General features: G+C 36.6%; 1 protein-coding gene across 28 annotated transcripts in view; it reads right to left on the reverse strand.

The window, feature by feature from the left end:
* LOC102149777 (uncharacterized) overlaps positions 1–16,107 on the reverse strand; it is a 316,397-nt gene that overhangs the window by 49,953 nt on the left and 250,337 nt on the right. For 10 of the 28 annotated variants that reach the window (XR_011440829.1, XR_011440825.1, XR_011440820.1 and 7 more), the window contains one exon: positions 5,567–8,263. The exons of 6 other annotated variants lie outside the window; for them this stretch is intronic. The gene's annotated coding sequence lies outside the window, so the exon portion shown is untranslated. Of the gene's footprint in view, positions 1–5,566; positions 8,312–16,107 lie in introns of those variants that run through there. 12 more of the 28 variants (XR_011440823.1, XR_011440822.1, XR_011440835.1 and 9 more) reach the window with 4 other exon arrangements.

Raw genomic sequence — 16,107 nt, forward strand, 5'->3', positions numbered from 1 at the left:
AAGTCAATTACCATGTTTCTCATTTTACAGAAGATTCCTTCTAGTGACTTTTTCATTTCCATTATTGCATTCTTCAGCTCTTACTGGTTCTTTTTTTATATTTTCTAATTTCTTTGTTGAAGTTCTCACTGTGTTCATCTATTCTTCTCCCCAAATCAGTGAGCATCCTTATGACTAATAGTTTGTACTCTATCAGGTAGGTTGTTTACCTCTGTTTCATTTAGTTCTTTTTCTGAGGATTTGTCCTTTTCCCTTATTTGGAACATATTCCTTTGTCTCCTCTTTATCCAACTTCTCTGTGCTTATTTCTATGTGTTAGGTAGATCAGCTACATCTCCCAAACTTGGAAATCAGCTAACTCAACTCCAGAAATTTTAAAGGAGATAATTATTGATAGATCTAGAACACGAGACCTTTGATTCACGAAAATAGAACTTTCAGCTGTGCCTTTTGATCTTCACTGTTTGATATACCTCTTAAAATTCTCCTTAATGTTGATTGAGATCATTAGTTGATTAATTCAAGTTCATTGAGTGCTATCAAATTCCTAACCCGTTATTCTATAATCGTGGTAATACTTTATGAGAATAAGTGTTGATGATATTCTAAGGGAATGGACAAGTTGTTCTTCTCCTGAAGTCTTCAAGACACTGTGATCATTCTACTATTGGCTAGGTCATACTTTTCTGCTGAATCTACCAGTTATCACACTGAGGCAGAGTAAAAGAAAACTCTGGGAATCAAGAAGTGCTGATGACCTCAGTTGCGCACTACAATGCCACTGCATTTTGGTTTTCTCCATCGCCCTACTGTTAAACTGTGATATCACTCTCAATGCAATCCTTGACCCTATGAAGCGATAGTGGTGTGCTTGCCTATGGCAAGTATTTAAACTGCTCTAATCATCTGCAAAAAAAAGATGGTTGTTTTTAGTCCTTGAGTTTATTACAAGTTTAACACTAATCAGGTTTACCTGATGTCAGGAAATAACCTTGGTCCTTTGGCAGTTAATATCCCACGGGGTAATAATCAGAAGGCTGAGAGGAGAAGCCTAAAGTGAGGGTTTTCTGATGGGCTAACTTAAATGATCTAGGTATTAGGTACAAAAGATATAACCAGAGCTAAATTTAATCCTCAGGTCTCATGTAATTTTTACTAGTTGAGGCTAATCTGAATTGTCTCATCCTTGAAGAATTCTCTCTAGGCACATACCTGACACTTAGGGATCCTCAACTTGCTGAGGCTCCCTCTACCATCACTATAGCTCTGCCACACTGTAAAAATTCAATGGATTCTGTCAAACCAGGATAACAAATCTCTCAAAGTGTTGAAACAATTCATGGTCAATATATGCATAGAATAAGTTATGCAGATAGATTAATAATAATCACACACACATACACACACACAATCTTTTTCAGGACTGGTTTGCCTGAAATCTTGGCATCTTTCAGTGTCAAATGACTTTAAAACGTGATTATCTGAGCCTCCTGAATGGAGAGACAGTAAACTGGCAGAGAAATAGATATAAGATGATAACAACATTCCACATTTTGCTAGCTATATATAGTGTCATCCTTGGGATGAACAGATGCCAGGATTCCTAGATCAATTAAGTAGAGTGCCACTCCCCAGAGTTTCCTATATGAAAATTGGGTATACTAACAGAATTTTGATAATAGCAAAGAGTTTGCTAAATATCCATTTTTTATTTTTAAGAGTATCCCTATTTGAAATCTAGGAGCCTAAAAATACATGCAAACCAAATGCTGATGCATTGCAGGACCTACATGTTATGATTTCCTCATTGCATCTGGTAACTGCATGTTATTAGCTACACTTGGTACAACTCGATACAGCTTGACATATTCTGGGATTTATTAAAATGTAAATGACAAAGCAGAAAAGAATGTTCAGACAATTGGATTACTCCATTGACTGAATGTTCCAATACTGTATCTATTTTTGTCAAAGCAATGGTGGCTCCTGCTGTGGAATGCTCAATGGAATATTCCATTGCAGGGAATGGGGAGAACTTGCATAAAGAAAACTGAAACCTAATCATTGAATTTTTAATTCTCCTCTCCAAAAGCAACAGATTACCAATACTTTCTAAAAGAAATTATGGTAATTTTGGCACATAATTATTGGAAGATTATCATTCACAACTATGTATTCAGCATCTATTATTGGATCTGTAACTTCATTCATGAAAACAATGATGCATTTGCTTGTTTTTGCTCTTGGCCTTGGTTTGTTTTAGTTACAAACATTATGTGATGAGCATGAATATATGTGATATGGCAGTGAATATGCACAATCCAAGAGACACATTTTCCTGGTGGGAACTGCTATTATTTGTGCTGGAGAAGAGAAGGCTGGGAGGTAGGTGTCTTTAAGGACATGAGGGGATTGAGTTTAGAGAGAATGGAGACCAGCTGTTCTTTCTCTCCACAGGGTAGAAGAGAAAATGGGATTAAACTACAGGGTGAGGGATTTGGAATCGAAATTAAACGGAATTTCTCAGCTGTATAGGCTCTCAAACACTGAAATGTGTTTCGGAGGAAGTATGTGAGCGTTAGTTTTATTTTGACGCCTTAAAAAAATGGAAAGGCACAATTTCACTATGTGGTCTTCTATGGATGAAGAAGAGTGGACTAAATGATTTATCGTTCCCGGATTCTCTTGATCCATGAGTAGAATCTAAAAATGGGGTGGTGGGGGGAGGTGGTAACTAAGAGAGGTAATTTTTTTTATGGTAGTTATTTTTCAAAGTCAACTTTTCTCATGGGGACAGACTGGCAGTTTTTACCTGTACTGTGCAATGTTAAACTGAATGGAATGTCATGTAATAAGGTGGGTGGGGACAGAGGATGTGGGAACACAATGCACTCTTTTATTTTCTCCTCCCACTACAATTTCTGCTATTGAGTAGTTCAAGTTTAAAGGCAAAATGTCCTTCCTAGTTATGTATGGAGCTTAACACACGTCTATTGATTTTTGAATTTGTAAGAATGTGGTTAAGAGCTCCCAGGGAACTGAATTCTCTCTTTACAGTTGCACATATAATGTTGTATGTTTATTTAAAAGAAAAAGTTGCACTCTAACAAAATGAATCTATCGTGCTCACATTTGATTAATAGAAAAATTTGAGTCCATGGGTTTCAAATTGGTCCAAATTCAATTCTTACTTTTAAAAATTATGACCACAGTAGATGTTGGTTGTCTCTTGATTTGAAGATAATTGTATTTTCCATTTCCTGAGACAGCTTAGTGCAGCAAAAAGAGCATTGTGTTAGAGCCAGAAACCTGGGGTCAGGTCTTATCTCAGTCGTGAACTGGCTATTTGACCTGGACAACTCAGTGACTCTTAATTATTGGCTTATATCCTAAAAAATTAAAAGTAAAATGAAGATATGTTAGAGAGGTGATTTTCAAGTTTCTCTTTTGGATTCTAATATGCTATCAATTATTGGTACCAATAGCTCTTGATCTCTGAGCACACTCTAAGACTACATCCTCATAAGTTAGAAGTTCTCAACTTTGTCTGCACATCCCCAGGGGAGCTTTAAAAATACCCGGGGGATCTTGAAAAAAATCCCAATCCCCCATGCCAATTAAATCAGAGTCTTTTGAGGAGAGACCCAGGTATCAGTATTTTTTAAACACCCCACATAGTTACACTGTGCAGCCAAGGTTGAGAACTCCTGCTTTGGGTACAATGCAGGGAGAGGAACTGAGATAACTAGATTAATGTTGTTTCACTATAAGCACAAGAATTGTGTGCATCTTATTCCCTCATATATCCCCAGGACCTAACAAAGTACCTGGCACATAGTAGGTACCCAGGAAATAATAACATTTTTAGTGAACTTTGGCCAACCTCTAAAAGGAATCTGGCTTGTCAAATATGGTATATACTTTGATCATTTTTACTTTAGTCTTAGCCACTGACTAAGAGCTCAGTTTTCTACTTTGTTTGCCAGTGTAAACAATGAAGGAAAGTGAAGTAAAGGGTAATCTCATTGCAGGGATACAATTCAACCATCCTTGGGATGAAGGTAAGGAAATCGTCTATCACCATATCCCTTAGAGAAGAACCCTTGGGAATCTAAAGACACGACTCCACACATCTAGGTGAAAGTTTAAATAAAACAAAATGTCTGAGTATTCAGGTGTCATTCATTCATTCAGCAGATATTTATGAAGTACTTACATTGTGCCAAGCACTGTGACAGGCTTTCTCAACTAGAGTTTTATTCTAGAATTAAACCCTAATTCCCTGGGCAACTTTACAGGTAATGAATTAACTTCCTTCTTAAGAATATAGTAAAGTATTAGTTATATATCATTCTTGAGAGAATTGAGAAAATAGTCACCCAATTTTTCTGCTCTGTGGTTCAGATGACAAACTCCCTTAAGAAAGGCTGCAAGTCTAGGGTATGAAATGACGAACAAAACAGAATACTCGTCTTTTAGAACAGCACTGTCCAACAGAACTTTCTCTATGTTGGAACTGTTCTATATCTGTGCTGTTTGATAGGATGGCCTCTAGTGACATGTGGCTATTGAGCACTTGAGATGTGGCCAGTGCAACTGAGAAAGTGAATTTTTAATTTTATTTAATATTAATTAACAAATTGAAGTAGCCATATACGGGAATGGCTAACCTATTGAACAAGGCAGCTCTAGAATCTCATTCAAATGGAGGAGATTGGCACATAAATTATCATAATCTTGGTGATAGGTGCCAATAGGAGGTAAACACAGAATGCTACGAGAGCACCGAGGTGGGGAAGCTAGTAGTTAGGGGAAGTGGATGCTTGGGGTGAAGACTTCTAAGAGGAAATGACTTCTAAGACGAGACCTGAAGGACAAGACATGGACTCTGGAAGGGGTAGTAGAGAGAACACTAAACAGAAGGTCAGGTATGTGAGAAAGTCCAGAAGATAAAGAGAAAATTAAATTTAAAAATGGCAAAGATGTATGGCAAGAACCAAAAAAAGCAGTGGGAGAGAGGTACTTCATGAGTGTAGAGAGGAGTGTTGAGGGTCAGGATTCAGGATACGAAGGGTTTTAGGTGTCATGATATTCAAAGGGCAATGGGAGGCCACTGAAAAGTTTGAAATTGTGGAATAATATGATCATATTTGTGGTTTAGACAGATTTCTCTGGCTCCTACTTGGCTGTGTGGAAGAGAAATCTGACGCATGATGCAGTAGTCTAGGTGAGAAATGAGGGCTGACTTAACCATAGTCACATAAAAGATAGAGAAAAGGAGACGTATTTGAAAACAAAAAGAAGGAAAAATCAAAAGGATTTACCTGGTTGACTGCCCATGTCAGGTAGAAAGAGAAAAGACAAGGATCACACATTGGTTTCTGACTTGGGTAGATTATAGTGTCTTTTACTCAAAGGCAACATGGGATGGTTTAGAAATTGTCTCTAAATTTCAATTTTCCCACCACTTTAGATTATTTGATCCTCGTGGATCCTGAAATTAGCTTTTATATACACTAGTGAAAACGAATTATGAGAGCACGCTCTTTCAAGAAATCAACACAAGTTCACAGTTGATGCAACATTGCTTTTATTGGGGGTTTGGGGGACATATGACAAAGTCTCATAAAATGTCAACAAAGTCACATTTTGTGCTTGGCTACTCTTTAAAAAATCCTGTTTATTTAAAAATCACTTAATGAGAACTGTGTGAAATATGGCCAATAATCATCATTTTGAAAAAAGGACGAGCTGAGCCACAAGGAGGTCTAAGTCTGACAATGCCAGATACCTAAGTGGAAATTTACAACAGTCAAATATTCAGGTACTTCCAAACATCTAGATGTTTGTCCTTAAGCAATCCCAGCTTAATTGACTCCTTCAAGACAGAATTGCATTTGGAACCTCTGTGTTATCCACCTGACCATTTTATTAAGCATTACTAAATGCCAACCAAATGTAAAGGGGCTGATAAAGAAAAGTGAAATTTCCTTAACTCTAGCTTTTTATTGCCGAAGTACTCTTGAGTTAGTTACATGGATAAGTGAGGATTAAAATAGCAAATAACTATTGATATTTTCAAAAACATAAGAACTATTGAAACAATCATGTATAAATAGTCATCAGAAGCACTTATGAATACATACTGTGCACTAAGTTGATTAAGAAAATGCTCTTTAGGAGATCTGATTTGTTTGGGTAAACTGAGAATTCCAAATAACTTAAGAATATCATTGAAGACATTGTACACACAACTTGGGCCATTACGTGTTCTTTGGGGATGGACTGTTGACAATTTCTGGATCTAACGATGTTAGTTCACAGCTAGCTATTTGTCCCATCGAGGTGAGAAGCCAAAGAGGTGCAGAATTGAAGCCATCTACTAGGTACAATGCTCCCTGATCACGCAGATAGAACGTTTTCATTGATCAAATTCGAGTTTCTACTTGAACAGGGTGGAGTAGTTCAAGAGCCTCTGAGACTAGACTGAAGGGCCTGGTTTCTGGACCTAGATCCGCCACACTCAAATGCGTCATCTTCCATAAGTCACTCTAACTATATGGATTTATCTCATCTGTGAAAAAGAACATTACAGTAGATGACCTTTAAGCTCTCCCACCTCCCTTTTAATTATTCTCAAGAATTTGAGATTTCTTGCAGACCAAAGTGAACACCTCATTAAAGTCTGGCAAAAAAAAAAAAAAAAGCCTAAAATGCTGAAAACCTCTGTTGCCCAATTTTTTCAATTTTCTATCATGAAAATACATTCTATTATTCAAGTGTTTTAACCAGAAAATTAAAGTTTTTATGGGATAATTAAATAAAGTAACTATTTGTTTACCATAGAAAAACATCAAAGCGTACAGAAGAAGTAGCAATATGGTGACATTGACCACAACATTCTGACTTCATGCTTTAGATAGATCGTGAGCTTTGCAATCGCAATTCTGAATATAAACCCTGTATACGGCACTTTGGCAAGTTACTTAATCTCATTAAACCTCAGTTTTCTTATCTGTAACATAGGGATAATAACACCTATTTTGCAAGATTGTTGGGAGGCTTAAGTGAGTTAATATGTAAGATGCTTAACAGATAGTGAGAACTCAATAAATACCAATTACTATTAGCTTAACAGAAAAATCGCAAGTTCTCCTTATAATCACCAATCACTCTCATTTGCTTTAATGGCAGAGAAATGCAATTACAATTCTAGGTGAAATCTGGAGTGGGAGAGGGGAAATGTGTGTGCAAATTCTTTACCATATATGTATATATATGTTGGCATTGAATGTCTGAGGTGAAGTCAACTAGATGTGTGTATTCATAATTCCTAAACTCAGCAAGCAGGTTCCTTCTTCCATGGTTTTGCTCACAAAACTGATCCATCTGAAGGACTCTGTTTTCTCCTTCCTTTCCATTTATCTGAATCTTTAACATCCTTTGAGATTCATCTTATATTTTCCTCCTTTGGGAACTTTCTTCCTAAACAGACCAGTTTTGTCCAGCTCATGGTGACCTCCTCTAAGCTCCTTGTTTGTATCCTTTATTTTGTTTTGGTTTTGCTCTTATCGTCTATTGACCCAATTTGTTACTTATCTTTTCAAAAGTTTATGTACCTCTGTCTGACTAGATTTAAACTCTAGAAGTAGTAACGATGTCTCACAGAACCTAGCTTACTTGATTAAAAAAATGGTTGATTGTTGGTGTCAGGTGGAATAATTTGATATTTCTATGCTGCATTATGAGTGTTTTACACCGCTATTTTATCCTTTGGATTGCCTCTGACTCCGTTGTTATTTCGAAAGTACTTTATTTTCTCTAGGTTACTCTTAAGATCAAACTCTGTGTGTGGCTAAAAATCAATCTACTTATAGCATTAATTTTGTTATAACATTAACACATTTGTGCCATTTTTGATTTTAAAATCACTGCATTAATAAGCATGTTCATACTAGGAAAAATTTTAAAAAGTGAATGTCACACCGAATTTAAATACAAACAGAGGAATACACACGAGGAAGGGAAAGTCCTTGGCTCCTTAGAAATCTAATCTAGATGTTGTTAAGTTTTTCCGTTTCTTGAAAAGATTGCCTCTTGTTCTGAGAGTTCTGTTGGCTGAAACTGTCCCATTTGGGTGTGCTGCTTAGCAGGAGAGGTTTCTTCAGGTGATGGCTTTCTTTGTTTCAACTTCATAGTTGGCTTGCGCGTCCTTCAGTGCATCGGTCTCTGTAGTCTTTGTCCTTTCACTGGGGAGACATTCCTGGGGGGGGGGGGGCTATAGGATCAGCTGAAAGGAACATCAACACAACTAAAAGAATAACAGAACATGTCACGGAAAGTTATCACATTGACTCTTTAATAAAAATAAATAAATGTAATGATACTTTGGAGGCTATGCTGTTTCTAACTACAAGTGAAATTCTGCATCACCGGAAAAATGTAGCTCTTTCTCATTGTTCACTTTGCTCAAGAATTGGTCAAGCAAGTGTATCGCTTGAGTGTGTGTGGGAGCACCACTTAATTGCTCTGGGAGAAAATGCTCCATCAGAAAAACTTCAGGTTTATCCAACAGGCAACTTACTGAAATAGGACACGCAGGAAAACAACAAAAGAACACAGGACGTTAAGGACACACTCAAAAAATCTGAAGACTAAACACAAAATAAAATAACTGTGAGTTCATAAGTGCTGAGCAATGCAGGAGTGAATGAAGTCACTAGAATGATTAGGAGTTAATGTTAATTCCTCGTATTTGTCTTTGTATTTCTAGTGCCTCGCTCTGAGCATGACATGGTACCCACTGAAAGAAAGAATGAAAGAACAAAAGGGAGGGAGGGAGGGAGGAAGGAAGGTAGGCAGGAAAGAAAGAAGAACAGAGAGAGAAATAGTGAAGGAGGAGGGAGGGGGAGAAAGAAAAGAAGAAAAGAAAGGTTTCCAAAATGCAGACGGGCCGAGAGACAGAGTGTGCAGAGAGAAAGGCAGGGTGCGAGCAAGTTCAAAGACTTGGGAGCCAGGGACGGCAGGTTCACTTAATTCAAAAAGAGATTACACATTCAGAGTGGTTTCAGAAAATGCGGTGGGACAATTTTCAGGAGGTTTTGAAAACGTTAGGATTTAATCTGGGAAGTGTGCTGTATTACTGTAACTATCGTAGTAACACAATTTAATGAATCAAGTGGAAAGGGAATTGTGAAACTCGAAGGCATCAACCCAACGGGAAAAAACAAACCATATTGCAAGAAATTAGACGAAGACAGAAGGACTAAAGAATATGGTCTTAAAATAGAAAGGCAGGTGCTTGTCTGGGTTTCTTCTATGTTAATGTTAAAGGAAATGGGCTTAGAACTCAGATCAAGAATTTCCTTCTCCCACTGTGTAGCTTTTTTCATTCCTCAGCTGTTCTTCTTTTCTGACACTGCCCTTCCTGAAAATGAACTTCAGTCTTTACTGTTTTAGCATCAAGGCAAAGTATGTTAGTAAATACAGTACCTGGAGGTGGAATCAAATATAACTTGAAAGGGCAACTGTCGGTACAAACAGACTCTGGATTCAAGGGGTCTGGAGTTGTTCTTGTACCTCTATACTTTAGAATAGTTTCCAAAATTTTTAGAACTGTAAAAGAATTTAGAGACCAACTAATCCAACTCACACACGTTACAGATAAGGCTGTTTGGGAAGAGATGTATTAATGTTTCTTTTATTTTACAAAAGTTATTATGAATGAAACACACTTTGCAGGTGGATTTTAATTTAACTAAAGTGTTTATTGTCAGCCTCTTCATTATGCCAGCACAATGGAGATGCATAATGAGTTAGGCACAGCAAAAGGGACACACTACCACATACCACTGCTTTCTGCCCTAAACGCTTTGGGTACATTGAAGATGTTGCTTCTCTAGATGACAGGTATATTTTTTCCCCTAAAACCTGTAAAACAACCTACTGTTAAATATTGTTAATAGGTATTTTTCTGTTCTGATCAAGCATGCAATAACTGATCCCGGATGAGTAATTAAATATACATCTTACAGATTTTAGAATTCATTATTTTGTGAACATAGAGTGAGAGGGTGGGGTGCTAAGCTTTTGATACACGTATGAAAGACTCATTTGCAAATAAATTAAAATGCTACTGTAGTAAGGAAGGATGTTTCACAGAATTTTTTGGTGACTCCTTTGCATGGCTAATAATGGAAAGTCCTTGTATACATGAGCAGATGAAAAGTAAACCAATGTATTTCTTTAGTGTTACATAGAGACGGCTCATGTAAAATACCTTTTTTATAATATGGACCCCATTATTAAAATAAATTTTGAGAAATAAATAGTATAAATATGTGAAACACCATATTCTAGGTGTCTATTATAAGTCAAATGTTTAACAAACCAGCTTTCTTTGGAGCCTCTGCCTACTTAATTGGAATGAGTAATATCTTGTATCATCTCAACATGAGCCTCCCTTGGAATCCTTTTTGTCTCCTGAACATATAAGCATAAATTGGGATCCTTGCATCGTCTTGCTTAGGGTCCCTCTGTGATCTGATGGTAATGATTCTCTGAATTTGCATCAAGAGCATCTTCTCCTACTGAGCACATAGCAAGTGCCAAGTGCCAGGCTGACCAATCAACTCACAGGTGCTCTGTCTGGCATCTTCCTTAATAGCTAGATCTTCAGGGGTCAGCTCCTTGGAGGAGGATCTCCAGTCCAAGGAGACCCCATGTCGAGACACCAAAAGGGAAGTTGATGTTAGTGCACAAATGACCTAAGGCAGAGATTCAGTGATTCATCATGTGCCATGCAAAATGGAGGAAAAATAGAGAAGAAGTTGTTTATTATTGTTATGATTTTGATTGCTTTGATTAGATTAAAATTATTATCTCTGCCTAAGGCCATTTCCCTGGCATTTTATCTCATTATTCCAATAAAGGAAATGGATTTCCTATGAGTAAGATTTACTATTCTAATATTCTCCATTACTTCGAGTCGTCCAAAGTCAGGATGAAAACGAAATCAGTAAAGAGTAGCAAATATTTTACAAATAACTCAAGTGTCCACAATGACAATCCTTTTAGAGATCATTAATTTCCAACATCTAGGTCACACGCATTTATTCTTGCCTGAGAATGCTAACTGTATAGTCCTTTTATCCTTATACTCGTTAACAAGAATTTTTTTTAAAAGCTGACTTTAAAAACATTCTACTCAGGAGCCATTTCAAATGATGAGAAATGCCCAAGGAAAAAAAATCTCAAGTAGGCAACATGTAAAGCAACACACAACTATATGCGCATTAGTATAATTACACATTGCAAATGATATCGGATGTATCTAATATCTAATTTTTTGAAAGCTGATTCCACTTGAGATTTCAATAACAGCATCAACATTTTGCAGGTGGCTCCTTCTGTATAGTATCCAAAGGGAATTATTCCTCTAATGTGCTTCAACCCTCAAGTAAAAGCTGAAGCTCTCCCTTAAAGAACCAATGAACAATGAACACCGAGAATATTACCTTGATAGATAAAGCAAGGGGGGAGGGTGCCACCAAACATGGATTCAGCATGGTTATTTATTCTATTCCTTCTGTGCATAGGGTCCTTATTTGCTTCAAGTAATAAGAAACAAACTTAAATACAAGCCTCTTTAGAAAATGTGGAGGAGGCTTCATATATATATATTCTGAGCAATAATATGAAAAGCTAAGAGGCTGATGGTTTTTTAGATCAACTGATAAAAGAGAAATGTGCAGTTGAATGGCAGATTATACCTTTGACTGAAAACAGAGAGCCCGACAATAAATTCCGCTCTTATAAAACATACGATTAATTTGTCCTAAATAGGATGCTGGATCAAACCTCCATTTTGAGGAATAAGCTTTTGTCCTCATCTTTCTGAATCAATCATCAAATAACCAAATATATATTTTTGATCTTGGAGAATGGAGCATATTATTCAAGTTGATTGGATCCATTTTCTTGATTCCTCCTTAAAGATCTTTCTGCTAATTAGTCAGGGTTACTATTGAATTATTTAATTATCTGCACTTCTGTGCAATGAAATATGTTGTCATATCACATACTTTATCATGTTGTTGCTGTTCACACTTAATGATCCCTCTATAGTTAGCAGAGTCCTTTGTTCTGCTCAGTAAGTGGTTCTAGAAAGGGGGTGGGCCCAGAAAGGAGGAGCCTTGGGGTTTGTAAAATAAAATCATACATTCCTGGTGCACATGCAAAACTTTATGCATTTACATGAATTTCCTTTCAGAAATTAAGTTGCAATTCCATTTGGAATCAGCTAAGAGGCACATGTCGGTGACTTCGAATGCAGCCAGAACGATATGACTGTACCTTGAACATCTCTCCAGTGCATTTCCACTGCAGTGCAATGGTAAAACGACGATTTAATTTTTTTTTTTTAATCAGCAAGGAATGTCTTTAACAAGAAAGAAGTAAATTATGATAATTACTCTGAATGGTCGGATCCTTGAGCATTACTAATTAGCATTTATTGCCTGGATTATAGAACAATACATGTGAAACCGAACTGCGATTGCTCTTTTACGTTGAAGAACTGAAAAAGGCAGGGGAGCAAGAAGGCAGCACCATGAGTAGTCGAGTCAGTAGTTTACGTCTCCTGGATAGTGTGTAGAACACCTCACTTTTGAAATACACTAATGTGGTCCTCAATCTTGATAGCCCATTCCTTTTTTGTGTTGGGCACATATTTATATGTGATATCCTAGGCATGGGGGACTAATGAGAGGAGAAACATTTTGGCTATGATGTCATTTTGGGACAATTTTATCCATTGTGAGAGTTTAACAATAAAGAGCATAAAACTCATCATTTCATAAAAGTATAAATTTTTCTGTAAAAAGTTTGACTTAAAAATGAAACAAAGAACTCAGTTCTTGGTGAATGAAATTTTACATGTACCTCCCCACTTTCTCTTAGGAGGACTACACTTGAAAATAATTGAGAAACGGCAATTGGTTTCAGGCTTAAGAGTCTTTTTTCATTAGGAATTTGTAATAAAATAGATTCTGAAACTAGAAATAAATGAGATATTAATCAACAGACCAACATCAATCATGTAAATAAATGCCACTCATATAATTTGGCAACTGAAATGCCTAAATAACCCGGTAGGTAGGAGAGAAAGAGAGGAAAAATTAACCATTCATCATTTTTGCTGCAGTCTCCCTGTTTTCTTCCACACCCCATTATAGCGAATGAAGAGAAAAGAACATCGTAAAATATAAAGCCAGTAGTAAATACGGTCGCTAGTCTCCCCAGTACCTTCCATGGATTCCCTACCCTGATCCTTTTTAGTTTGAAAGAATAAGTTTGACTAAATCTGTGAGGAGATTAAACAGGCTGGTGATAAAAATTAATTCTGCTGAATGAGCAAATGCATTTGGATTGCAGAGATGCAAATAAGATAATACTTTTCTGTTCCTTTGACATACCAAGCGGATTACTTTAGAATGTTAAATTTGATTTTATTAGAATATATTAGCAGTGTTTTAATTAATACCAATCAAACATTTTCTTTCCCTGAGGCTTGATGTGTTCCTAACGCTTTCTAAATCATCTGTCCTTTATCCATCCAAAAACCCCCCACAAAATTGCCAAAGCCTTTTGTTACATTCTTCATAATTTTACTGTATTCGATAGAAAACTACAAGCTGTTTACCTAAAGGTGTCTTGCCCATAAAATTAGTTCCCAGGTGCTGGGTTTAAAATGAGTACTATTCATTAGTACAGTTGATTTTTTAAAAACGTGGAATTAGAGACTCGAAAATAAACATCTTCTGTGTTTTTCTTTTGGGGAAAAATGTTGCAAAAGGAGTTTTGGCTGGTTCGTATGACTTGGCTTTATTCTCACTAGAGCTTCCTAGAGCTGTTAAATTTCCAACTGCATTGGTTTTGAGCTGGCACTTCTTTGGAAACAGAGGCAAAAAAGGAATTAAAAAAAAATGCGGGGGGAGCATCTAGTTAAAAATACGGTGAACCAGTGTGCCCTGTGAACTGAATTGTAACTGTGTGTTCCAAGGAGGTGCGCATTGCATTTCTCTCATTATCCCCTCCTTTTCTCTCAAGCTTCCTGTCCTTCTGTGTCCGAAAGCTCCAGTTCACTTCTTTCTCTTTTCTTCCTGCAATGCACCCCCCCCACCCCTCAATTCCCCGCCTTATTTTTTTTTTTATCTGCCAAGCTGGATTTGCACTTTTAAAGATCAGTATCAATAATGCCCTGCTTGTTTCGGTTGCACTCTCCCTTTAAAAGACAGCCCCCTCTAATTGATGCGTCTGGGCTAGTCTAGACTGGTAGTGATTGAACCAACCACCAATTATGTTATTCATTTCACTGAACTTCACTGATGGGCTTGGTGAAGAAGAAGGGGTGTTGAGAAACCTGCCCTTACTGAAGCAGTTCCCTGCTGAAATATAAAATCTTGCGTGTCGTTATGCACTCGTAAGTGGCTATGTGATCAGTTGTATGATAGCAACCTCAGAACACGAGCAATCCACTTGAAAACACGTAAAAAACCAAAAGAGTGCCTTGGAATTACAAATTGTATCACTTGTATTAAATTACTATCCTGCTATCATTTCAAATCACAGAAGAATTATATCTAGGATGCTTTTATTGATCCATGCATACATTTGCATAGAATAAGCTGCAGATAATTTTGACTTCCAAAAGCACCAAATGTTTTGCAAATATTTGATATGAATCACGTAGGAATATATATCCATAAGTTAAATAGATGCCTTTCCAGAATTTCCAAATACCTATGCATACTCGTCAGCTAAGATGGAGGAAAATCATTAATCTATTGTAGAGAAACCAAAAGATGACTTGAAAATCAAGTAACTCTTTCCTTTGAAGCTCAATCTGACTATCAAACCTGGAAAGTAATATTTAAATAATATAACTACACAAGAGGTTTCAACAAAAGGCATGGTGCAATGTTGCACAGTTCATCTTCTCAATTCAGTTTTCTGATACAAAATGGTTTCTTGACTACAATTTGGAGTCAATGACTAAAATTGCAATAAACGCCTGAAAAAAAGCAACAGGAAAAGAACAGTTTCCTTAACCTTCGACTACACGTATAAAATGAGGTTACAACCAATATAAAGTCTTTAAAAGAAGAAAGCATTTGAAGTCAGGGCTGATTTAGGTATTTTCCAAAATAGAAGACAAATGTTTGCCCAAGAATACAAAAATTGTTTAAATGAAATTGCATATTGGAATTTTTCACAACAAAGGAAAGGTAAGTTATTATTTCTTTTCTCCAACTATGAGATAGATCTAAATCACTGAAATTATTCTGTTACAAAAAGTTACATTTTCAGAAAACTACAGACTAGGTATGGTAACAATTACCTTAAGAGAAGATAATTTTAAATATACAGTTTCGTATTATAAATAACTTTTTTGGATTGAATTTACGTCCTGATAAATTTTTTCCAATTTTTAAATGAAGAATAATAGACATTGATTACTCCTAAAGGATATAATAATTGTGTGCGTGTGGTGTGCTGTTATTTCTTTCCTTTTATGTATTCAGAAAATGTATTTGCAATCCCTATTACTTTTAAACTCATAGTGTATAATGTTTTAAAACAGATGCCAAACAAGGAGGCTATATCTCTCCTTTTATTTTATTTTTTTAAATCTTGCAAAGTAATATAAATTTAATCTTATTAACCCCATAAATTCCACCCTTCACGTAGAATAGCAAGAGCAGAAATGTTAGCCTTTCGACATTTTAGCCCAAACTATTGGTTCGCTATGTGTCTGTGTGTCCACTGTCTAGCCACATATGACACACGTGTGTGAGCATTGACTGTATAATATGTCCACATTCTCATTTTAATTGGGCACAATTTTAAGATAAACTGTTGAGTTTAAAAGTTGGAGGCACAGGGCATGCTGGGACTTCAGCTGACATGTTCTGAGGTCAAGCACCAGGTACTGAGCTGTTCTTGTTACGCTCGGATAGTACTGCGTGTTGCTCTCAAGGAATAGACCACGGTAGAAGAGTTCCACAAGCCTCAGGCATCAATAATGTATATAGACATACAGAGAGC

This window comes from Equus caballus, chromosome 7 (genome assembly GCF_041296265.1).
Source record: "Equus caballus isolate H_3958 breed thoroughbred chromosome 7, TB-T2T, whole genome shotgun sequence".
Classification (NCBI taxonomy): domain Eukaryota; kingdom Metazoa; phylum Chordata; class Mammalia; order Perissodactyla; family Equidae; genus Equus; species Equus caballus.